This window comes from Phlebotomus papatasi, chromosome 1, assembly GCF_024763615.1.
Source record: "Phlebotomus papatasi isolate M1 chromosome 1, Ppap_2.1, whole genome shotgun sequence".
In the NCBI taxonomy this organism is placed as follows: domain Eukaryota; kingdom Metazoa; phylum Arthropoda; class Insecta; order Diptera; family Psychodidae; genus Phlebotomus; species Phlebotomus papatasi.
This window is the reverse complement of record NC_077222.1, coordinates 76,624,966-76,652,790: the sequence shown is the minus strand read 5'-3', so window position 1 is coordinate 76,652,790 and position 27,825 is coordinate 76,624,966. Positions and strand designations below refer to the sequence as shown.

Here is a 27,825-nt window from a genome sequence, read left to right as displayed (position 1 = left end):
TGAATATTGTGGCCCAAAATCCCCAAAATAGTGAGGAATTCCCAAAGTCGGTGGTCAGTAGTTTTGACTGATACTTTTCCAAAGCTGCAAAAGTTCGATTTTACCGATCTGCCAAAGTAGTAGCGTTTGTGAATTAACCACAAATATACAGAAACAGTTCCCTTCGAGCAAAAGCTTTTATGTAAATGTTTACCATGAAAAATATTCTATAACCTGTAATAGTTGTTTTTTCCGAAAAGATACTTGAAAAATGAAAAAATAAATAAAATATCATAGTAGTGCCACGGTCTGAAATCAGCTCTTAAGATCTGAGGACCTGTGGGTGGAGGAGGGAAAAAATACATAAACTATTACACATCAAAATTATAGTTTTAGGCCCATTTTTATTTTAACTTCTTGAACTTAGGGAAAAAGGCTTAGGCTCTCATACTCATATTTATAGGGTTCATATTTGATGAACTTGACCGTAATAAATATTTTCATCAACTATGAAAAATAATAAATATAATGAAATTTAGTCTCCGAAGACGATTAATTAAAAATGTGTGAAATAGATTATACATTTCTACAATAATGAATAAATAAATAATAATTTCCATTCATCTATACTCTATTCATATAATAATTCATGGCTTTGTCTTTTTTGTCAGTGAATAAAAATTGTATTTGATCAGTACTCCTAGAACCATGCATGCAGAAGTTACAGCATAGAAACTGTTTTAGATGTCGGATTATTTTACATTTACATGCTAATTGTAATTTTTTTTTTATAGATTAAAGATTTAAAATTGAAAAACAACTTAACACTTTAAGGATGAGACACTTTTCGCTGACCGAAAATCGACAATAAAATAAAACCTATAAACAAAATCAATGAAACGTCTTACATCTATTGACCAGCGCACAATAAATTTTGTTTATAAACATGTTTTGAACATTTTCTATAAGAGTGAACGAGACGACTGAATCTAAGTCTCACTTATTCTCATTGAAATGTCAGAAACATGTTTACAAACAAAAGTAATAGTGCAATAATGGGCATAACCTTCTAAAAGCCAACAGAATGTGATTCAATATGTTTTGTACCTCTATAAACGATAGGGACAAAAATAGACCAAAAATATAAGTAATTTTCTGACAATAGGTACTAATGAATTATAATTTTAACTCTAATAAAAATATTATGTATGAGGATTTTTTTTACTATTCACAAAAGGGTTTTGCTTAAAAAATATTTGAAATATAAAAAAAATCACAAACTTATGGTATCATTTTTCTTGGATATCTTATTATTGATGGAAGCCAAATCTCGAACCGAAAAAACCAAAAAAAAGACCAAAATTCCGAAAACCAAAATCCCAAATGTTGACAATCCTGAAAGGCTGGAAATTACATATACGGAGGATGATATGTGAAATAATTTTCCAGAACACAGTAAATTTTCCTTTTGCCTCCACCGAGCACGAGTGCAATTGTGGGAGTAAGGGGAAGTGGGGCAATTTTGAAAGTGGGAAAACACCTTTGAAATTGGGATTTTTCACCTATTTTTAAACAAAATTGAACCTTATCGTGATATAATTTAGCTGCACATACAGATTTAGAAGATAACTTACATTATGATATGAATCGGTTCCACTTAAAAATAGGAGAAAAATCCCAATTGCAAACGTGTCCCGCTTCCCTCTTATCTGTGACACTTTTCAGAATTCGGGATTTTGGCTATCGGAATATTGGCTTTTAGGATTTTGACCGGGATTCCTTACTAGACAATTAACAACAACCCAAAATCATTAAGAGGAATAGTAATACTATTTTGAAATTAATATTATTTAAGTAGTGACTCACCTTTGAAAACCCATAAATCAGAAAAGGAAATCATAAATAAGAACGAAAGATGCAAATTGTGTAAATACCTTATATCGTTCAATTAGTTTAGCATCAGTGTGCTTAAGTCAATTGTCAAGAATGAGCCAGACCACTTACTTTCCCATATGGCGTGAACAAGAGCGGTTGCAATGAGTGATGGATTGAAGGAAAATGAGTCATTTGTCGAGTGCAATAGCATATTTAAAAGTCAGTTAAATACAATTAATATTAATCTACGGTATTGTGGTACAAAAACAAGCAATGTACTCGCTCTTTTTTAGCGAACAAAATCATCAGCATCGCGGTGAGTTGTCAAGTTCGTTGCACGTTCATTTATAACGACTTTTTTTGCCCTACATGACCGTCTATCATCATCTTAATTTAAAGTAGCAAAACACTACAAAATAGAGAAAGTTCATCTCATAATATTTAATTAATGGATCATTCAATAAATCTATCAACCAATTCATAAAAATTGATATGTGAAAAAATTACTCGCATAATAAATATTTGTCTCACACAATGTTTTTCTGATTGCAATTCTTTAGCTCTTTTTTTTAGCTTCACACCATTTCTCTCACTTACTTGTTTTTTTTCTACTGTGCACCAAGTTACGTGAAATCAATTCACTTCTTCTTGAGTGTATCGAATGGAGAAATTGAAATTAATAATACAGTTTGTGGGAGGGCACAAAAAAACGACATCTTCAACTGTATATCAAATGTCACAATTGAATATTTTTCTTGTCCTCAACCATGGTAATTTATGGTGATTTAGAGTGAAGAAATGCCACGGGAAAAAAGGTAGCAAAATTCATATATTCATAAGGTGTACTTTCTTTTCGCGTCCAAATAAAGTCCATGAACGTGCGATTGTAGTTCAATCAACTCTCTTATCCGGTGCCCATGAGAACATTTACGCAACATTATACCTCGTGTATTTCTCTATTAACACTTTCAAACAGACAGACTTTTGGTGCCCGGCATGTGGCAAAGTTAATTGCCTTTTATGTGAGCTGTGGGAAAAAACCGCGCCAAAAGAGATATAAAAATGCATCCAAAGACATAAAAGACTAACACATTCTGTCGCAGCTCCTTTAGCCACAATTGCCATCAATAATTGTGGGTGGACAAGGTGAAATGTTGCTGGCTAAATACCACAATTATAAGATTGAAAAATATGAAAACTTTCCATCAGTTTTTCATCACAAACATTCTTCTTTAAAATAAAAGGAAAATCAATACAGAATATGCTAAATATCAGAAGGTTAACGTTCTTTGTTGCATTTTAATGCGTTTTCATTATTTTCAATGAAATTTACATAAAAACCTTCAACTGGTGCTTGACTGTAACAGCCATGTTCCAGATTACCAATTTCTCTTTACAAACCGTTCAGCATTACAATTCAAGCTATTGAACTTTATAAATTATCCCAAAGTTATTTTCCATATTAAATATTGCATTTTATAAATAAATTGAACAGCTTCTCCATCCTCTACTCAATGCCCAAATCTTGTACTTTTCTCAGCAACTATTAAGTTATCTCTTGTCTTTTGAGAATTTCTGTATTGCAAATTAATTTTCTAAGAGCTAAAATGCTCTATTTAATTTTGAGATTCATTAATTGTATAGGCATTTTCTCCAGTTTTTACTTCTTCAATTGATAAACTTGAAATGACCTTATTTCAGACATTAGGTTTGCTTTTCCCTAAACATTAATATTTCAAAAGTATTGTTATTGCTTGTTGTTTCAGAACGTTGTTTCTTTTATTAATTCACCAAATACACAGGTTATATTATTTAATGTTACACGTATTATCTATTTCGAATAAATTATAAGAAGACACACAAATACACTGTATTTGGGGCAAGTTATTTGCAATGTATGATAGACTGTACTATTGTCTGAAATTCATTTAAAATTCTCCATTTGATATTAATCCCTAATTTATGGCATTTAAATGTATAAAATGGGCCAAAGTAGTTTAATTGTTTGAAGGAAAATTTATGATCTTCTTGGACTATTATTTTTGTTTAAATCTTTCAAACTGCTTAATTTCCTATAAGAGATGTAATGCACTACTAATGAGCTCAAAATTGTGTGAAAAATTAACTGCACAACATTTTGAAAGTCCATTTAAATTTAAGAATGACTATTATATCGCAGTGCTGTCTTTTTACAATAAATCGACAGACTGAGTCGTAAAATACAAAGGAAATGCAGATAGCCTAGTTGTTGATTCAAACAAAAAATATGGTATCTAAAGCTTTGAGCAGATTTCAAGCTTCTCGAAGAATTTTCAGGTTTTTAGAAAGTCATTTCACTTTTTAATTGTGGTCAATAAATCACACCGAAAATGCAAATCGTCGATTCTTGCTTTTTTATCTTATCTCTGCATTAGAAAGCAAACTAATGAACTTCTAAATATTAGGGTGAAGTGGGGCACCTTTAAAAGTGGGGTACCTCTGATATTGGGATTTTTCACCTATTTTTAAATAAAATTGAGCCTTATCGTGATATAATTTATCTGCAAAAACAGATTGAGAAGCTAAATTACATTATGATATGGCTCAGTTCCGCTTAAATATAGGAGAAAAATTCCAATTTCAAAAGTGCCTCACTTTCAAAGGTACCCCACTTCCCCCTATATGAGTGATAAAATAATACAAAAATAGGTGTTAATTCCTTCAATCCTGAGATAATGGAATGTGAAATATTTCAGCTTTCCATTTAAGTTAAAAAATTAAAGATTTCCTGATAACTAAAGATTAATGACCCCTTATATAAAAGAAGCTTATATGAAAAATTTGAAGCTTTAAATGTCCATATAACCAGTTTCAAAGTTCAGGACAACTCAAACGAATTTAGGTATTTCGTTAAACTTTCTTTCAGAATAAGGCGCACAACAGATAAAATTGAAGAGCGCTTGATCTATATAATTCAAGTTCCTCGGGGTCGAATTTTCTTTAAGTCACCAAGTAAATAATTTCTAACTTTAAAGGTGTTATAATAGCATTAAGTCGTTGAACTTAATTCCACATGAATTAAATGCATAGTAAAAATTAGAATTAAATAATAATGTTTTAATTTTTTATTTCAAGAAAACTTAGTTTCTTTATAAGTTTTTGTTCTGAGTTTAAATTTGTTTTATACAGTTATTACAAAAATATGTAGGGGCAGGTGGGACAATTTTGAGCTATGGGGCTACATTTATATACGATTTTTTCGCATATTTCTAAAGAAAGCAAGGTCTTGTAATTATTTTATTTAGATCCACAATTGTTTTGTCTATCTAAATTTTATTACGTTAAAGCCCAGTTTCTTTAAGTATACGAAAAAACGTATATCAATGTAGCTCCACATCTCAAAGTAGCTTCACCTCCTCATACGGGCTTTTTTTAATAGTAAAATTGCAAATGATCTAGTTCCTAATCAATAAATTAACAACAATTATAATAATTCAATTTCGTTCCCTCTCATATGGCTGCCAGGCTACTTCTACGCAAAAAATATCGTTAAGCACGACAAAAGACTATGCCTAAGAAGAAGCATTTTCGCCGATTGGCTTTGGAGACTACTCATTAACGCTAAGACGGCGGTGGACGCTCGGATTAGGGGGAACTTGTAAAGATACATAATGGCAAATAAATACAATGCTGCATATTTCTACATTATTAAATTGTAATGCCTGCTTTTAGATCTGTAAAATTCCATGAAATCATAATTCGTTTCCCTTTCTTTCTCAAAAGTGTTCATCCCACTATTTCGAACTTAAAATTTGACTGAACTAAATTTAAATTGGTATAATATGCAAAAGAAGAAGAATAAGGGTGCGACATATGCAAAACTTTTAAGAAAGAGAGGGAAGTGAATTTTGGCTTTATGAAATTTTCCTGATTTTAATAGTACGCCGGAGCTATAAGGAAATTTAAATCAATTGTCTTCCATTATGGACTAAGATTTTTTTCTAATCTCTTCTAAAAGGATTATCTAAATACATGACCGCAATTTTTCATATTAGACATGAAAATTACAGACCTTAACATAAAAAGTACCATAAGTGTTATGTGAAAGCGCTCTTAAACAGAGTACACGCCTCTATTAATCTATTTCCTCTCCTCACATTGCAATATTGTAGGCGAGTATCTTCTGGGCGCGAGCCACACATTACTATGTCACCATGCGACACCATTCATCCTCAATCTACACATCGGACACCAATTCAAGTCCACTTTATCAAAATCGAATCCATAATTGCCTCCAATATATTGCCGCAGCAATGCGTTGGAGAAAGTATGAACACACATCAGAAAATCTCTATGGCAGTTTCTGCCCAGCAAGTGTTCTTCATCTTGGAGATATCGCCGCATTTGGGAGTCACGCCGGTATACAAGAGTTGTGTAGGTTGGACTCTAACTCGCACAGTTCTTGGGCCCAGCGGACAGGTGAAGATTTATGGAAATTTAGCCGATACACTAACTCCCCAAATACAGGAAGTTGACCGGAACAAATTCAATAAATTATCATATAACACCTCAGGAGAAAATTCATGTTTTTGCTCTAACCAGTATCACCGTATGCTGATGGGTAATTTAAATTTAATTTTATAAATTGATATAATTTAAAAATGATTCCTTTTGAACGTTTATTCACACATTGTTTTTTCTTCATTTCTCTCAATTTGTCGACCTAATAAAAATTACATCATTCACTTTTTAGAATATTAACCTTCGACTTGACAAAAAAATTAAGAAGTTCGAGACAACTTAATGATCTTTAATATCATTACAATTGGGATGATGTAATTCCGCAGACTCGTGGAAATATTTCGGTCATCACAGAGACTAATTCAACATGTAATTTTCATTTCAAGATGAATTAACTACCCCGAAAAATTTCAATAAAATTGCACCATTGAAAATTGTGTATTTTGACTCCAACAAAAAAAAATCCTACTGAAAATATAGCTCCTCTACTCTGAATTCCAGAAATGATGCAAAAATGTATATATGGAGAGGTATAAAATGTCTCAATTGTATTGTTCACAGGGCTTTATATTGTCTAATTATGCAATTGAATGGGGGAAAATTTGGTGGTGCAGAGCAAAATATTCATTTATTCAGCAAACAAGACCCACGAAATAAAACTAGATGATTATAAATCATTTAAAACAATTGTTCTATTGTTCCCAGCAGCATTATGTTGTACGGGACGCAAAAAACATCCAAGGCGGAAACTAAAATGGTAAAAGAGTGACGAAATTTCCTATATGGTGCTTTTGATTAATTTTCTGCACTTCATTTCAAATGCAACGGCTTATACAGATTTGTGATAAAATACATTCTCTGAAAATCTATGGAGTTTTTCAATGAATTAATTCGAGTAATAAAAAAAAGATATTAAAAAAAAATTGAAAATATATATTTTTGTTATATAAGATAAGTAACTTGAAAACAGAATAAGTAAAAGTAAAACAAAAAATAATAATTAAAAATTCTTCATAAAAAAGAAATAAAAATTAGTTGAGGATAAGCTAAGGACAGCAAGTCAATGTGAAAAGTAGAAGCACGAGATGTAATAAAATTTTATCTTTTTAATGTTAGTTAACGTTATAGGAAAGTGAATCCCCTATCAAAGACTTGTAACGAATTCATCTTTATAAACAAAATATTTACTGGTGGTATATCAGAAAGTAAATTTTGCCCCTCCGTTTAGACACAAACAAAATTGTTTTGAAGAGAAACGGGGAAGAATTAGTCAACGATATTAGAATCTTATAGTTTGCTTTAGGAATTTAAAAATATATATTCAGAGTAGGAATATACAGTAGACTCTCTCAAATTCGGGCATTTGGAACCGAAATATCTCCAGAATTAGAGAGAAATTCGGGCATCAAACTATTTGAAATACAACGATTTTTAGTTCATGTAGATACTCATACTTATTGTGAATTGCATTAGAACTTCAAAAGAATGCAAAATCACATTATAACTTAATCAAACCATGGCAAATTTTGACGTATTTGCTTCATTCGATAATCATAATCGAACTTGAAAAATGTCAACAAACTTTTTTCAAATTTAACTGCTGCTCGAATTAAAAAGTAACCCGATCTTAAAAGAGCCGAATAGCGAGAGTCTACTCATGCAAAATATTTGGAATGATAATAACTTGACAATGCTTAAAATCACTAGAATCATATTTTTAAATTTTGTTTGGCTTTTCTAACATTGATATCTTAAATCTAGAGTCTTAATGAACAAACAGTGAGATTCGTTTTTGTCTCACGTTAAAAACGTGTCCGTAATACAGGGCCCGCTCTCTAATCCAGATCGCCGTAATCCGGACGAGTTATCGACGGTTACATTTAAAATCATTTTGAGGTTATGTATGCACGAGCATTCAGAAATGAAAATGAACCCGTCAAATAATGTCTGCAGATATCTTTAAGATTTCTGTAGAGAAAATCTACACCTCTACAGAATATCTGCAGATAATATCTGTAGATATTCTTACGAATTTTATTTGGGCTTGGGACAAAATTCGTCAGAATATTTCGGCAGATTTTCTGACGAATTTCTGTAGATATTCTGCCGATTTTCTGTAGATTTTTTCTACATTCCAGACTTTCCAGACAAATGTGTCAGAAGAGATGGAAAAATTTTTCACTGAAGTTTGCAAAATTCAATAGAGTTATTTTTTGTGATATCACGGTGTTTATATAAAATAAAGAATTCTGCGACGCCGTGTTACAAGTAGAGAAAAGTGAAGTGAAAACTTTAAGCAGAGTATCGACCTAAATTTCGTGTTTTTGTATCATTCCATGGGCGATTTTTAAAAAATTAGTATTTTTGCTCGCATCTTTTTACTTATTTAAAATGTTTAATCGGTAATGCTTGTTAAGCAGAGCATACCATTTTCTTTATAACTCCTACAGTTTCTACATAAATCAACAATATTTTTGTGAAGTAATGGACACTATGCCGATTTTCTCGGCAGAAATTCTACCGAAAATCTGTAGATTTTCTGCAGAAATTCTGCCGAAAATCTACAGATTTTCTAGCAGAAATTCAGCAGAAAATCTACAGATTTTCTCTGAATACACTGGAATATACCGTTAAAATTCAAAAAACCTCAGAGTAAAATCGGCAGGTAGAATAATGATTTGACGGGAATTATCCTGTGATGTTTTTGTTTAATAAATGAAGTATAATTGCATAGAATTCTCTAATTATGTCTTTTTAGATTTCTTTAAAACTTAAAAGATTTAAAACTAAAAAGAAACCTTGTATTATATTTTCGAGACGTTGAACGAATTCAAAAAATTCATCCGGATTACGAAGCGGACATCTGTCATATTGTCTCCCAATCATCCGGATTGCGAAGAGGGCACTGTATTCAATATGATAAAGCTGATCCATCTCTCGTTGAATGACTATACTATATTTCAATGACCGTTCAAGTGGCCATTTCGTTAATACGTCCATATGCATTAATCACCATAAGATATCCTTTACACAGAGTTATACTTTAAATCTAGATAAACGTACGACTTAATGCGAGATACGACTTAACGAATTTATAATCAATAGGTGAGATTGTTAAGAATCTCACCTAATAACGATCATATTACATTTCCATCAGTTTCTGACTTAGTGGGAAAATTATGGGAATTTAGTCTAAGATTTATTTTGATTGTAATTACGTTAAGCCGTTTCTTGGCTTAAGTCGTAAGTGTGTCTAGAGCTTTACTTCAAGTTCAACACACAGAAAAATTTGTACACAAAAATTTCTGTACATAAAAATAATAACTTTTCATGCATACTATTTGTTACACCAAGAGATCACGAAAAAATGTACACAATAATTTGTTCACCGAAAGGAGCTAAGATCGTGTACATTTGGTGCTCTAGCAGTCTTTCTCTCTCAGCGAGAGAGAGATTTAGAGAGATCATAGCACAAAAAGACAGAAAGAGTAAGTCACATGGTACCAGTATGGAGAGTTTTGCGCAATATTCTCATTATCTGACAGTTATTTGCGAATCATCATGGCGGGTGTTACACATGCGGTAGTTCAATTTAATGGTGTGGACGCGTGGGTGAGCATAGATTTTCGTGAAAAAAAGAGTATTCAGAGTTGGAAAAAGCAGGTAAGTTTCCCATAAATGTGTAAAATTATTCAGAAGGCTTTTTATGATGTTTTTTTTGTCTATATCTCGAGAACAACTGGAAATAATTGGTGGAAAGCTGGAGATTTACGACGAAAGCAGCATAAGACTGACGCCGGCAACCTTCCCAACATTGGCAGGAAATAAAGTTATCCTGAAGCTTGTTTCCTTGCCAGAGCAACCAGGACCATCCCGTGCTCCCCAAGATTGCAGGGAGTTGGAAGTTCATGTAGAGGAGGCACCACCAGATCCCGTTAAGTCACCAGAACTTTTTTACAAGCTCATTGTGAAGGTAATCCGCCACATTTTCTCTTTGTTTCTTTCCATAAGATTTTATTTGCCAACTTCCTGCCTCTCAATTTACACATTTAAATGCTCTAAAATCTGTCCTATTCGAAGTTTTCAATTCAGGGTAAGATTAAAATAGGGGCTCCCCAAGACAGAAGCGCCCAAGCCTCCATTTGCGCCCCATTATGTCCAAGTTTTCAAAGAATGCATTAGACATGATAATTTCAAGCAAAATTTGAAAGTTTTGAAATATTAAATTAAAAAAAATCAAATTTTATCCAAATTTTATTTTTTTTATGTTGAAATTTTAAAATAAAATAAATTTAGTAAATTTATCAAACAATTTTCCCTCCCACTTTTCCTTAAAAATTTTAAAGTACATGTTGAAACTTAGATCGTTTTTGAAATTTTGCGAAATTTCGTATTTTTTACTTGAAAAATGAATTTAGTGTACCTAAAAATAATTTCCTATTTTTTTATTTGAAACTATCTGATGTTGAAATTTTTCGATTTTTTTGAAAATTTTTAAAAATTCCTTGCTTGCACCAATTATAAAAAAAATCAATTTTATATCCCAATTTTCCTTGAAAATTTTAAGGAACCATTTGTTGAAACTTTCAGATTGTTTTCGAAATTTTACAAAATTTCGTGCTTTTACTATTAAAATAAATTTATTAAACCTAAAATTAATGTTCTATCCCATTTATTAACTGATATTTTTTACAATCCCAGCTTTTGTTGACACACGTGAAATCTAATCTCTTCGAATCGGGCCCAAATTTTGAATTTACACGTTTTGACATTCATAAATCACGAAAAATTTTCCAAAATTTTATTTCGAATTATTTTGAGAACTTGACGATTTTAGTATGTTGTAGCTGAGGTCGAGACTCTTTCCAACGGTAGATCGCACTCCTCCCTTGATGTTCTCTGACCCGAGCTATTTATAACCAAAATCTTGACCGGTCTGCTTTTTCTGTGTTTATGAAAGGATTTCGATGAAATTTAAACATTTATTGTATCTAAAAGCAAGATCTTTCTAATAATGGATACCACCCGCCCCTACCCCAACCCACTGTACCCCGACCCATTCTATATCCATATGGACCGGACTCTATCTCTTATGTTTATTAACCGATTTCAATGAACTTTTTTAATTTTTGGCCCCCACTCAGACTATTTAAAATAGAAAATGACCAGTGATAAGCCCAGATAAGCTTATGGTAGCTGAGATTCTTTACAGGTGACCTCGAAATGCGTGTAATTCGGGGTGCTTGCAACTCGGAATGCATGAAAATTCGATTGTGAGTTGAATTTTGGGGGTGAAGAATCGCGTCGAGCCAATTATAACCATTTCGACCGAGAACAGTTTACTCGACGCGATTCTTTACTCCCAAAATTCAACTCACAATCGAATACAGTGCTGTCTCGCTATATGCACAGTTTGGGTACTTTTTTTGACAGTTCTCTCTCTGAATATGCACAACTTTTTTTTGAAATTCCCAACGGTTTTTTTCCTTCTTTTAATAAATTATTATATTTTTTATTGTTCTAGAATTTCCCGTGTTATTTTAACTATAATATGAGACAGAAAATATAAAATTAAGATAATTAAAAACGAGAAAAAATAGTTACCAAGAAAATAATTTTCTTTATTACTTTGTAAAATGTAAACAAATTGATTTTGAATGCAACCGACACAAAAGCTGTGCATATAGAGAGTGTGCATATAGAGAGACAGCACTGTATTCACGCATTCCAGGTTGAAAGCATCCCAAGTTGTACGCATTTCGAATTCACCTATAACAAATCTCAGCTACCATAAGTTTATCAGGCCTTAAATTTTTTTAAATTTTAAACTTTCTGATGTAGAAACTTTTCGATAATTTATGAAATTTTTTAAATTTCTTCCTTGAAGCGATTAAAAAAGAAAAAAAAAATTATCAAAGAATTTTCTATCTAAATTTTCCTTAAAAATTTTAAACTATTATTTCAGTCCTTCATGAAATTTTGGCTTTTTGTGTATTGCAGGAGCTGCGAGAATACTTTAAGATACAAAGGGCTGTGATCGTGAGGGGAGCAGAACTTTTAAAGAAAAAATCATTAAATAATGAGGAAAGAAAAAAGGTTATTCACATTATTACGAATCAACTTCTTCTCTTTCGTCCAAATCCAAAAAAATGAAAAATTTGACACTGAATTGCAAAGCTTTAAGGTAAAAACAAAGAAAGAAATGACTGTAAAACATGTTGATGAAATTGAAAATAAGGAGTGTTTCTCGCTTTGCATAGTTAATTCTTATTACTATATAGTTTCCAAAAAAACAATTATGTGATACATAAATTTTTATTTTTAGTTGTAGTAAAATAAATTTAATTAATTAAAAATTATTAAAAAAAATGTTTTTTTTTCTTAGGATAAGGCATACAATGGAGGCTATAATTGAAGGAACAGGGACATCATTAAAAAAATATTAACGTATAAACAGAAAAAAAATATTTTGTAAAATTGTTCGTAAATGTTTGTGAATTCTTATTGGGGATATACGAAATGTTCGTAAATTGTATAATCCGCTAAAAAGATCGTAAATGTATATACTTTTTTTCACTAACATTGTACTAACATGATCACTTAAAGAGCATCACTTATCGAAAAAAATGCTCGTTAAGTGATCTTGTTACGAACAATGTGGGTTATATGATTTACGAACTTTTCGTAAGCCCCCAATAGTAATTCACATGCATCCACGAGCAATTTTACAGAATATTTTTTTTCTGTGAAATTTTTTTTTTAAATTTGTCAAAACGTTAACCGCGGTTAAAAAAAAATAAAACAAGAAATTCACAAAATGTTAACAAACGTTAAAAACTTCTGTACCGAATGTTAAAAAACTGTTTACCAAATGTTAAAAAATTGTGTACCAATTGTTAAAAAATTGTGTACCAAACGTTAACAAATTGTGTACCAAACACTTGCTTAAAATTTTGCCAAACACTTTTTCAAATCTGGACAACCTTCGGTGTAACAATTTTGTGTACAAATTTTTCTGTGTGAAGATTTCATATCCGATTTGGATCAAGACTGGATTCATGCGAAACACTTACAAGCGTCAATTAGACAGATTTCAGAATAGAGGTTTAGCCCAGTTCCCAAAAATCTTGAAATCCTAAACAACAACCAATTTTAGTATTTTCTCCAAAACTAATGGATCACTAATTTGTCCTTCACATTCAATCCTAAGCATAAAACTTCCCAAAAATCATATTTGAAATGAAATTATAAAAATTAGTCTGTATTGGATTGAACCAGTTAAGAATCAGTAATTATACTTTGAAGTAAAGCCCGTGCCATTTACTTCACAAATTTTTATGCAGCATAAAAATTTATTATAATCTGTTTAAATTTATAAAACAAAAACACAAAATGAAAAATTAGGAACAAAATTAGCAAACACTTTTGGTTAGTGCTATAGAGGTTTTGAAACCTCAATATTTGGATATTGTGGCTGTAATAAAATTGAATACTAAAACGCCAACTAGTGTCAATCACATATAAACTTTAATGTTCTCTAAACTTTTATCACATTGGAGACTTAATTCAGTTCAATTTTGATTTAATTTCGCATAGAGATCCGGAGAACCATATTGGACAAGAAGCATTTCACATTTTATATTTACACGGAAAATTAAGTTATTTACGCAAATGGTGTAAAAATTTGAAATCTGCGGTAATTTAATATCACTTGTTATAAACCCCATTCGTATCTGAGATGAAATGTGAGTACATAAATAATTTATTGTGATTTGAAGATTAGGCATAATTCACAGGCTAAAATTTGGTGCAAATCTGCCAACATCACTGAAATTAATTCTATTGTGTGGATGGAAGTGATTGTGTCAGCATAAAAACCCACTTGAGGTGTTGATGAACCTCACCATAAAAAGACGAGAAATTTATTTGATATTCATTCGTCGTATTTTAGCTCTTTTTTTTTGCAGCACCTGCCCTTTCTCCGATAATCATTCCAATAATCTCACTAATAGCAAATAAAATAATTGTGCGGTGTTATGAGTAGAAGAAAAAGTTAAATTGCAATTTAAAATGGAAGTATTGGCGCGTCAATTAAGCAATTTGCTAGATAGCATCGGAAGAGTTGGTTAATTGGTGGAATTTTTCCTCTTGTACAGAGATCGCTTTTCACCTGAGCGAGTGCACATACACCTGGGGAAGAGATGCATGGTGGCCTGAGAAATTGGGTGAAAAGCAAAAGTTTTGTGGTCAGAGTGAAAAGGAGGAGCATCATACCCAAAAGGGATTGTGTCTGTTTTTGGACTTGGACGATACATCAGTGTTGGAAGAGATATTGTGAAGAAGTTGATGGTCGGAAATGAGAGTTTGACGGGCGCGAAAGAAGCCGCGATGGCACAGTCACATACAAGGGAGAACCTGTTGATCTCATGCTGACTGACCCACTTGCCGCCTTCTTGATCATGTTGACTGGCTCACATAACGGTTCCTCTTGCAGCGTACATATGTTTCGATGACCATTTACAAATGAAAATAAATTTTGTACCCAAACTAAAAATAATCGTACATAATAACAATTCTGACTTAGTGAACAAATGCGATCGTGCTTCGATGAAACTTCTCTCTCTCTTCCACAAATGGCGAATTGTCTTGATTGCGCAAATACGGAGTTTCTCATTTTTTTTTCTTCATCTTTATCTTCTTAAGAAGTATCGATCGTACTTAGCACAACATCGTGATCATCAATGATCTTCCTATATTGCCTCCATATTCGCAGCATTTACGCGCCAAACAATAACAACTTGCGTGATTGAGTTGATCTGCTTTTATTTCACCTCAACTCCCCCTGTGACTTTTTTTTCTCCATATCTTTCAATTGATATCATTTATTTACCTTTTCACATTTCACCGCCAGTCGTTTGTTGCATAAATGGAAAAATATATCGACAAGATCTCTCTGTCTCTCCTTCTTTTACTCCACAAAAGCAGATAAAATAAATCGTCACATTATAAGAATAATCGTCTCTTGATCTATGAATGAAATTCCACATTCACATGCGAGATACATCAAATGGTTTCATTCATCAATCATATGGACTGGTCAATTCTTCAGGGACACTGTAGATGATGCCACCCAAAAATGGGCATTTGTACCAACTCATCTTCCACTGACTTCTCTGTCATCAATCAAAAGTCATCATAGTGGATGGATTGACTCGATAAAAGTGTGATATCATCGGGCATTGGAACACGATATCACCTCATTTGGACTCCATCGAGCTTGAAGGCTTCTTTTCTTTTTTTTTGTGTCAGGCTATTTTTCTGTGCCACAAAACTTCCTACCACGAAATCCGGTAGACTTGGAAACTTAATTCTAGATTCTCACAATTTTGTATGGATTCGCATGGGAAGATGTTCTGGACGGAAGTATTATGCTTCACACCTCTTACAAACGTGTGATTGTCTTTTGCTCAAATAAGTCAGTAAAATTCGCGTAGTAATTTTAAAAAGAATTAAAAGTTCTTTTGTGCGAAATACATTCTTAAACTATATCATTAGAAAAACTATATCATTACCATTTAATGATTTTTGAATTGCTATGTGAAATAATAGGTGAGATAATTAAGGAGCTGCGTAGGTCAAGCAGACTAATCAAAAATATGTTTTCTCTAATATTTTTTTCAGTTTCATAAAAAATTTATTTTATTTAAATTTAAGCTCTTAAGCGTAAAAAAGTACATTTAAATTTTATTTTCTAAAATTTTCATTTAAAATTGTTAAAAATCCAGTCATTGAGACTTGATTTTTGGTGATTTTTTTTAAATCATACTTTTCAGTGAACAAGATTTCTCGGAATTGGTTCATCTAAATTCCAAAAACCAACAGTTTTTGTTAGCTGATGAGTATAATTAGTCCTTAAACAAAGGATTTCTTGTTTACTTCATCACAACTTATTCTACAAGACCAAATGTGGTGTAAAATACGTCAAAAATGGTATTTTTTGTATGAAATTTTCCCAAAAATTTAAATTTCATTTTTTTAATATCTCATTCAGGGGCTAGTTTAACTCATCAGTTAACAAGAAATATATGCTTTTTGGCTATCAGATGAACTAATTCCGAGACATCCTGTTCACCGAAAAGTATGTTTAATTCTTCAGAAAGCTATCAGAAAATCACGTCCCAGCAGCTGAGTTTAAATGTTGTACTTTTATATCCCTTAAGAGCTCGAATTAAATTTTTTTATTATTTTGCAAAAAAATATAGACAAAAATATGCCGTTTTTTGTCTATTTCAACCCACGTAACCCCTTAACAATCTCATTTAAGGGGTTATATCTATAGTTGAACGCCAAAAATCAATGTTTTTTTTTTGTGAATATTTTGTGAATTTTCTAATGAATCGATCAATATGAAACATTAAATATTTGCATTGTAGGGAGAGTGCTTTATGGCTCTTTGTATGCAATGCTTTGAAAATACTAAATTTTCAGAAGATTATTTAGCAAAAATTTAAATTGGGCAGTAATTAACTGACTCTAGAACCATTTTAGATGTGAATTTTATAAATTAGGTTCATTTCTGAAAGGATTCAGGTATTTTCTTGTGACCAGAACTATATATATATATTTTACTGATCAAATTTAATTTTTTGCAGACTAATTTTAATTTTTACTGACCAAACATATTTTGCCTTTTTCAATATTAATAAATAATGATGGACAGTTCTTCTTGCTAACTTCATGATAATTAGATAAAAACAACCGTCAAGATAAACTATAAAATCTCTTTACTGAACTTACAAGTTTTTTACATAAAGTGTGAACCAAAATTAAGTTAATTATTTAGTATAAAAGTCGCTAGATGCTAGTTAATTTTGAAAATAACAGAAATTCAAATGATTTTCTTCTTTATTTAATAACAATTTATTAAATACTAATGTAATTATTATTAATTTTAATTAATATATTATTGTGCGTTTGACGAAAGAGATATTACAATAAATAAATATTGAAATTGCCTGACTTTTTTAATTTTCAGGAAATTATCCGTTTCAGTGATTGTTTTAATTTATCATCAGTTACATCAATAACTGGGCTATCTACCTTACTTTATACGGGGTTTACAACAAATGCAGACACAAAAAAAAACAGATAGCGCAATTGCTGATATAACTAACGATATCGGAAGATCTTCACCGTCTGGTAAATTGTCCTTCCTTCTTATACTCAGAGCATAATTTTGCACTAAATGTCGATTAACGTTTATTATTATCCACTACAACTGTTTATGTGTTGCATGTGTCTCTAAGTACATAACAACGGTGAGATTTAAGTGTTGATCGTAAAATTCAGTAAATAAATTATGTAAATTTAAATGACTTTTTACCACACATAATAATTAAAATTGAAATTACTTCGCGCCAAACTGATTTCTGCTGTGAAAGAATTTTACTCAAAAGCATTTCTTTCATTTTCTACATCCACCTCCCCATTACAACTACTTAATTAATGATACATATAACCATAAAAATGTCAAAGTTTGGACACCCGAAAAAAGAGAAAGTCCTATAGACAGACCAAATATCATATCTTGACATGTTATGTCTCTGGCATAACAAAAATAACATCCAGATGTATTTATCATAATTCCGTGGGGAAATACATAATATATGTAACTTTTGTGTCAAAAAAGCTCAAACAAATCGAGCATCGAATTATTGAAAGAAAAGTAAAAGTGATTTATCGATTGGCTAAAATTAAATAATTGATTTGCAGAAACGAGACTTCGTAATTGATTATATCAATTTGTTGCGTTAGTTTGATGATATAAAAAGAGCACATTTGGCTTTTTTCTTCATCGCCAAAAGATGAAAATTCAATAACCTCTGGTCGAATTTGGTGAACTTTACTATCCTTTTTTGAACATCTCTTGAGCATCTTCCATGCAGAGGCATGATGTCGTGACTGGGGGATTATTTTTCAATTAAGAGATTGTAGTTTCATCATCTCTAGTGATCTCAAGCTTAACTTTCTTGATTGAGACATATAGTTTTTCCCTCCCCAAACAAACATTCACCTCTAAAAATCTTCACAAAACATTTAATTTTCTATTCATTGAAAAAAAATATATCAGCCAGCAAACTCTCCATCTCGTTACATCTCATTGTACTGCATGGTACATGGGAAATTAATTGCAAAATAATTCCAACAATAAATAAAATTTAAAATTAATATGGAGAGGTCAATAGCCAATGCCACATCTTGGAGAAATCACCTGACAGATCACACATTTTGCAATATTGTGGGAGAAAAAATATACTTTCTTTGTTAGGTTGGTTTTTTTTTCGGACTGTATTGTTCATATTGAATACTTTTATGAGGGATATAATCATCTCATACAATTGTATGGCTATATAGAAAGTCCTCCCACTGATTATAGCTAAAAAAAAACACAATTAATTTACAATTCTAATGAAATATCAAGCAAAATTGACCCAAAACACGTTTCAATATACCAATCTTGAAATGGAAATTCAGAGATTGACGGATGAAAAAAACAAGACACCGAAAACTATGCTAAATGCTTGGTTTCGATTTTTAATGTTTTGAGACAATATTCCCAAAATAGAAAGATAAGCAGAAAATTACAATTTTATAAAATTCGCTGTGAATATTAAAGAGTCTACAGTAGCTGTGATTCATAAGCAGTCTTATTGGAAATTAGGTCATTAATTTATTTGCCATGTTTTTCTGCAAACATATTAATATTGCGAATAATAAATCTTCTTCATTGAATAGTTTTCTCAAATTTTAAAAATAAAACCTCTGTGGTAGAGAAATTTGGCAAATTAATGTGCTAAAATGATAAATTACAAAAATTAGTACAGTTTTTATGGTTGAGGCGCTCTATGGGTCAAGTGGTAGAGTACTCGCTCTATGATGCAAGGGTCCCGAGTTCGAATCCCCTTTAAGTCACCAGGAATTTTTCTGGCGTTAAAGATATTCGGATTGCACCCAGTGAGCTTCACTGCACTTAATACCATGAGGCATGGGACTGACAATTTCATCCCGTATAAGAAAAAATAATAATGCGTGTCTAGAAATCCCCTTGTGGGAAGGCCTTGTTCCTTCATGGAATATTGTGCTAGCATTATTATTATTAGTGGTTTTGTCAAACAAATTCAAAAGCTTCTTTTTCTATTTTAGGAATAGATTATAAATATAAAGGAACACTTTGTGGAAGAAAAAAATTAGTACATTCATGTACTAAATGACAAATAATATAAATACGTGTTTGCTTTCTAGCATTTAAAGCATTATCAAAGGTTAAAATATTTTATTGAATAAAATGATCAATAATCAATTTTTTTCTAAAGCTTAGAATCGTTCGGAAAAATATCGCTGACGGTTTAGTAAGTTTATTCTACAATAACCCAATTACACATTAACTTTTTTTAATTAATAGAAAATTTCTCTAAAAACTCGTACACTTTGGAAGATTTATATAATCACCTTCATTGAAACTAGGCTTTTTTATCGTCATCCATCCCTCTCTATACCCAGGTCTCAGGCCCTAGGCCTATCATGACCGAAAACCTACACCGCTAAACTACTGTCACTAACTCACAATCACTTACATAAAAATAAATAAATAACATAAATCTGTAACCTACACACTTTTAAACACTCTTACGAGTGATACTGCCAGGCTTTTTGAAACTAGGCTAATCAAACAGAAAAAAAATCTCCACGGGTGTAGGGAACTTTTAGTACATGCATGTTCTAAATTTATTTATGATATAAATTTGCTGTTATATCGGTGTTTTGTTTTATTTTTCAATGGAAAATCTTTGACACGAGTGGAGAAGTTCAAGTATCTCGGGGTGTTATTCACAACTGATGTTAGGTTTTACAACGAACTATCTTCGCGGATCGGTCAAGCTTCTGCACACTGAGAAATCCGAAAAAAATTAAAATAACATTCCGAAAATGTTTATTTTACCCTGCAGTATTGATTCGAAATCGGTGTAAATATTATGCATTTTAGATGTATTAGGGGTCAAACTTACCCTTTTTCATGTTAATTTTACCCTTAAAAAGTGTAAAATTAACATTAAAAAATGTAGATATATTTTTACACCTAAAAAGTGCTAAAGTTATGAGGAAAAAAGTTAATCGCACCCTCATTTTTTTCTCAGTGCAGTAATGCGGGAGTTTGGCATAAGCGTGATGAGGAAAGTCGAGCTTAGCCATTCGGCTGAATTATCGATTTTCAAAGCGGTGTTCATTCTTATTCTCACCTATGGTCATGAGATTTGGGTAATGACCGAAAAAATTAAATCACGAGTATACTGCCGAGATGAGGTACCTACGGGCGGTTGGTGGTATGGACATGTTTAGCGCATGGATAGAAAAAGGTCCTTAAAAAAGCTATGCAACCCATTGTGAGGACACCTTAACCTCGAAGCATACCTATGGACAAGATGGCTGAATAAAATTCAGGATCTTGCCTTGCAACGCCTTGGGATCGAACAAGAACATCTTCCTGAAGTGGCGGAGGATCGACAAGCATGGGCTGCTAATTTGGATATCATGGGCCCGCAACCCCAATAGAGATAAGCGTTTGAAAATGATGATGATGATCTGTGTTTTTCTTTCGATTGTTAAAGGTTTCGTTTTATATAAAAATGAAAAATCAGGAAACTGTATTAGGACACTGAGAGAAATCCGAAAATGTTAAAATAACATTCCGGAAATGTTAATTTTACCCTGCAGTATTGATCCGAAATCGGTGTAAATATTACCCTTTTAAGTGTATTGGGGGTTAAAGTTACCCTTTTTTCATTTTAATTTTACCCTCAAAAGGTGTAAAATTAACATTAAGAAATGTTGATATATTTTTACACCTAAAAAGTGTTAAATTAATGAAGAAAAAAAGTTAATCGCACCCTCTTTTTTTCTCAGTGGAGGGTGGCATTTAACAGAAAATACATTTCAGGTCGATTTTAGTTTTAATTAAAAAGAGATATAAAATAAGAAAAATGATTTACGAGAGGAAATAAAATACGAAAATGTATTTTGTATATTTTCTAATAATTCATTGCTTTCAATCTTGTTTTTAATACAACTTAACTAAAGTGTGATTCATTTTTAAATACTGTTAATAAATTTTAAAAATAATCTCAGGAGGTGTTCGAATTGTAATGTGACTGTCCAAAAAAGGTGATTATTGTTCGTTCAATTAGCATTTTTAACCAAATCTAACAACTATTATCTTTTTGCAAGACGCAGAAATGCATGAATATATGAATAAGTTATTAACTTCCAGGTAAGCATAACTAAGCGCAAATGTATGTTTAAGGCCGGAAAATGCATGGTGATCAATATTTTTGATCCCTCAATAAGTGAAATTTGCCAGCAAAATCATTTTCACTTCATCACTCAACAAAACAATAAATCTTTGAATAATTCAGATGGAGAGTGAAAGAAGTTTGAAGTTTGATGCGTGTGGTGAAAAATAAAGTATATGGTTTTTCTTTCAATTATAATGCCATACAGGTGCTTACCAAAGTGCGGCCTGATGCACCTCCTTTTAATAAATTAAATTTGAGTGTGACGTAAATTTTGATGGTAAATCGCGATAGAGGTGCAAGATGGGTGGGTGCTTTGGGTGGTGTTATTGAAGTGTAATGAAAAAAAAAAGAAAGTGGCGGGAAGAAATCAATTAATTTCACTCACTGCAGCACGAGCAACAATTGATGGTGAGGTTTGTTACGATAAAAGTTTTTTTTTTAAGTATCAAACAAACCAAATGGATTGTGGACTTGCTTCGCGACTTTTACTATATGGAAATGATCAGTGAAGAGTGAATTATTTGGAGTCATAAAACTCTATGTCGCATCATTTCTTCACACTACTGACCATTGAAGTGAAAATGTACGGAAAATATTTTTCATCTTACCGTAAAATTTGTTCAGTGAATCGTGATGGGAAGACGAATAGTTGAGCGAATAAAATTATCTCTCATAAGTTTAAAATTCTTCTGTATAGAGCCTCATCATAATCAAGCATGTTTTCCACATAATAGTGTGACTGCTTCACTCGAGAGCATCACTAATTTCCTTCTAAACTCTCACTCTATCTCCTCTACTTCGGATCAAGAATAGAGCCTAAGAAGCGATGAACTCCAATGTTAATTATAGTAAGTATCAACCGTAGGATGACTTCACTTTGATTCTAATACATCATTGTGAAGTGTATATGAGTTTTTGAATGCATGTAGCATTACGTGACTTAATTAAGAGGGCAAGAAAATTACCTTTAAACATCATATTATATATATACACATCTCGCTGCTTGGTATAATGAAGCGTCTTCTACTCTATGGGACAGATGGAAATTTTGAGGGAAAAAGAAGGCTAAAGGCATGCAGACATCAGAAAAGAGACTAAAAGCTCCGTTCAGTCCCCCATTAAGATGATGAAAAATGTTCAAGACTCAGTTTAATTAGCGCAAAAACCGGTGAATTTTTCGCTATAGTATCGTGCAATTGACGAGAAACTGTGTTGAAATTCTACTCTTCTGATATCTTCTTCTATGAAACAACCAAGTGTGAGAAACTCACAAATCACTGTATATCCCAGCTAAAAATGTTTGCACCATCATGATCTTCTATTCTTGTAGCGACACTGACATTGTTTACCAATCTCAATCTTCATGACTCGCCATGCTATGGAATAATACAAACAGTCCAACAATACTTAGGTGGAATTCTCTATGAGATCAGTCGGCAAAAAAGTCTCCTATTTGTAGCTCACTTAATTTTAATATAATGCTCAAATCACATTACAATAATTCCCATCTCACGTCTTTTCCACTTGCATCTTAGTTCTCTTCTTGCGCACCTCCTGGGCATTCCAATGTCCAATGCCTCAATCTGATAATACTGATTTATACACATCTAGACGCTAAATAGCAATATTGATTACACGTGACGGATCAGATGATGCTCCAAAGCTCTAATCTTGTGCACTCTCAGCTCAAATTTAAAATTCTCACGCGATATTGATCACCCAGTGGCCAAAAGCCCACACAATACATTTTATTCTCACCACCCAAGAATAATAATCTTGTATCACTCACATGTTCACCATATAAAAATCATCCAAACTGTTAATCTCTTATAATGGACAACAGAGCTCTATAACTATAAACAACTTGAAATTACACCACTGAGAAAATTGATAGAATTTTATATTCGATAAAATTCTAATTCTCTTGCATTGCCTTTTATAGAAGTCTTAGTATAACGGTCAAATATAATATGCATTGCGATTTTTTTACCTTAAAACTGTCAGCTATGAAATTAACAAATGTTCATAAAAGTAGCTATGGCAATGAAATATTCGCGAACTGCTCGAACACAAAAAAAACATACAGAATAAGAAGCAATACCACTAGAGGAAGTGTGCCAAATTTCGACCAGCTTCTAATTTCGGCCACATTGAGTGTAATTTCGCCCATGCAAATTAATTAATTAAAATTATGTATGTAATCTTCGAATAGTCAATGAATTCATTTTGCTTTTAAATATTTATTCGTTTTAGGATGTATTAACACAAAGACCCTTACATTTTGTGTATAATTTGAATTTAAATTTCGTTGTAAACACTCAGTGTGGAAAGAGTCTTACAAAAAATGTGACAGATCGATTGTGTTTCTAGCAGTCTTACGATTTGTGGTGAAGTGCAAAAGGTTTTCCTTCGTGAAAATTGATTAGGTTTCATTAAAGATTGTTTCTGTTCATGTTAATAATGAATCAATCTTTAAATTTCGGGTGAAATTTCCCAGCTGGATCCTGTATTTCGCGAAAAAAAGTATATACTTTGTGAGCGTCTCTCCAGTGAGGTAGTGTTGCCTATTCCGGCAACATCTTTTGCTTTCCTAAATTTCTTATTCATTTTATGTATTTTTTTCTTTCAATTTCTGAGTTCTACAATGTCCAGAGAAAAAAACAATCGCTTCTATGAAAAATATGATGTGAAAAAGGCCTTGGAAGAGTTTAGAAAGGGAAAATTGCTACGGGAATCTGCGCGTAAATTTGAGATGCTACTCTTCATTTCTTCAGGACAAATTACACGGAAGATCTCAGGGCTTGTGGGTCATACAAACGTATTAAACTAAATGAGACGCTCAGAGCAGAAATGGACTGTTTAAATAGGGAAATGCATACAAAGGAGACCACTTCTGCTCTGAGCGTCTCAAATATTAAACTCGTTCCGTTTAACGTTTCGAAATTTTCTATCCGTTACGTTACAAAAGGTGGCCAGAAAAAAGGTGGCCGGAATTTGAATTTTTCAAATATCAATATGAATTAAAATTATTGTATTTCAAACTTAGGACTTTGGTGCTTATATGCAACTATTCCGAAATTTGGCACACTTACCCTAAGTATCTTTTTCTTCAACAATTTACTGGATCGTGTTCACCTGAACATTTCATGCACTCAGAAAGAAGATAACACTATCTATCCATATGCTCATTATTACGACAGTTCATTCAAAAATGAACAAATGCTATATTTTTTATCATTGATTTCATATTAATTCAATTCAATTTATTAAAAACCATTGGGAATAACTGTCCTCTGTACAATCCCTTACATTAAAAGTTAGGACTAGACGTTAATGGAATTCACATGCCTCAAGTTAAACCCCCTCTTTAGCTCCCTGGGCAAAGCATTCCAAAAAATAACACCCTTCACAAAAATTGATATGCTAAAATTATGATTCCTTGAACTAATATTATTTGAAAAAAAAACTTCTTGCAATATACAGGAGTTTCTCTATAAGAAAAAGTTAGAAAAAGGGTGTGGAAGATGCGTTTTTGTAAGTTGTAAAAAATTCTCGATGAGTATACCTTTTCACAATTAGCAATTGTCTAATTAAATTCACGTAAACGACTCAATTTATTGGTGTTAAATTCCCATTACGCGATTCATTGTTACATCAACTTGCCTTTTGCAGCGTGTAACTCAAATTCCAGGCATTCTTCAAGAAAAAAAGAATCACACAGAAGAAGACTCATTAGACGCACTCACGCATAGGTTTTAGGTCTTGAAAAAAAAAAGATTTTCATACAATGTGAAGATTGGTTGAATTTTCTAGTACATTGTGTTAAAAAAGAATTGCTATTGTTTCCTCCGGAGGGCATTTGATCGTGCCTAAGATGGAATTGAAGATGGTAAGAGATCTTTTCCTCTGGAATTTTCAGTTCTCACCGAAGATGTTCTCAGATGAGATGGAAGTTCAGGTGATAAATAGGAGAATTGTGGCAATTTGAGCACTCTCTGGACTAATTTTATTTGCTGGAAGGGGCAATGATTGTGATAGAAGTTTGTAACGGGTTAGAGGGCTTGATGGCTAATTGAAATCTAGCTGCCAATTGGAGGTCTTTCACTCCACTTATGGCGAATCACTTTGGTGCAATTGATTGGCACACGCGCGCATAAACTCGTAAATTTTACAGCACAAAAAAAACATCTAATTCAGGTCGCTTTCGTGAGTTCTTGTAGCAACTGCCTCAGAGCCTCCAGAGCCATTCTAAACTTCATAGACATTTTTGCAACGAGGCAAAATGGAAATTTTTGCAGATTTATCTCAATATCTCCGGTGCCCTGGGTAAACAACACAGAATATTTGCATTTTCACTTGGGAATTTCTTCTTGTATTGGAAAAGAACACTACACACAATTTTGATGTAACGTATGCCGATTGAAAAGTACAAACAACATTTACAATGTTGAATAAGAAAATAAGATGTTTTATTCCAGGGGAATTGTATAAAATTTCGGACAGCTTGTAATATCGGACACTTTGAAGAAAAAATGGTATACTCTCGAATTAATTTTAATTTAATTAATTAATAAATAGAATTAGAAAATAAATAGTGGATTAATTAAATAGTGGATCACATATCTCATGTAAATATATAGACATTTTGCCAGCGTTTCACGAGTAAAGTTATGTTTCCAAAATCGGCCACTTTTTTCATTTCTCAAAATTGCACATTTTTTGTTTTTCTTTTAATATCTAAAGATTGAACAATGTCAAAAAAAACAGAAAAGAGTATGAAACTGCTGCAAGTGTAAGAAACTTTGAGAAACTTCGAGTGCAATATATATAACACACACGATGGACTTTTTCTATAATAATGTGTCCGATATAGTATGCTAAGCAATTTTTGTATTTTTATAATTCATTTCTAAATGTTTTAGAATTTTTTTTCAGGAAAAAGGGTGGCAAACTACTTCAAAAGATTAAAAAAAACTTTATTTTAAATTGAAGAAAAGAAATATCTCAGAACACGGATGCTAATATATGCAACCTGTCCGAAATTTGGCACACCTCCCATATATCACTACAAAATTTTAAAATAAGTTAGAACATGAGATAAAGTCTAGTTATTTTGGATGAGTCAAATGATGACCAACTTCACGTGCGGAATTAATAAAAAATCCAAATGTTTTTTCTTAGGTTTTTGAAAATGATCATTATTTTTTTTGGAGAAACTCAAATAGTTTTAAGAAATACGCCGCCTTCAACACTAAAACATACCCGCCAATTAACCAACTTATTTCGTTTTTAAGAAGTAAAAGAAAGTCTTCTAAACCAATCGTCAGTTAAATCAGCATTTGTCGTAACTTCCTTTTGACAACTTTTCAGGAGACGAAATTTTCAGTTCAATATTATTTTTCTTAAAAATGAGCCCCGAATGCGATACTTTTGAGTAAAAATAATGAAAGTGGCACTAATAAACTGTAAGATAACTCGAGAAAATCTTTATAAAATTATTTAAAAGCTGCAATATTGAGAAATATATTAGAAGAAACACAATAATGTTTTATCGTAACTTCCATCATTTATAAAGCCGTAACTTCCAATGTATGAAGATTCTGGAAGTTACGACAATTTTCTAAAATGCATTATATCAATTTGAATTATTCTAGTGATAATAAGCGCCTTTATTTGAGCAAATTAGCCAATAATACTGTTATCCCTGTCCCTAAAAGGTTTTATTTCATAAGTTTTATTGAATAAATTTTGTGCGCCACGTCGCTTGTTTTGTTTTGAATTAATGACAGATGGGTAGGGATTTTTTCTCACTTTTTTTTCGCAAATATTGAATTAAAATGATTTCATGTTACACTATTCGCACTGTCTTTCGATATTTGGAAGAGTTTATAAACGTTTTATTGAGAAATATTGCAATTTTGCTACAAATTACAAGCCACGTAAGTGAGCAAAAGAAGTTACGGCAAATGCTGATTATTGAAAATTTTGTATGGAAATTTGTCGTAACTTCCCCAAAAATGGAAGTTACGACAAATTCTGATAAATTTTTCTTAATTAAGGGCACTTACGATAATTTTCATTTAAAATAATTTTTATTCGGCTTATAAAAGTTTCTTTTTCA

General features: G+C 32.0%; 1 protein-coding gene and 1 long non-coding RNA gene across 4 annotated transcripts in view; one reads left to right on the top strand and one right to left on the bottom strand.

Annotated features, from left to right (window-relative positions):
• The window catches only part of LOC129803193 (GRIP and coiled-coil domain-containing protein 2-like), a 111,186-nt gene that overhangs the window by 37,689 nt on the left and 45,672 nt on the right, over nucleotides 1-27,825 (bottom strand). The window lies entirely within an intron of this gene.
• On the top strand, nucleotides 9,919-12,702 carry LOC129803851 (uncharacterized). The gene is made up of 3 exons (XR_008751911.1): nucleotides 9,919-10,017; nucleotides 10,089-10,327; nucleotides 12,355-12,702. It is a non-coding gene; the product is annotated as an uncharacterized LOC129803851 (long non-coding RNA).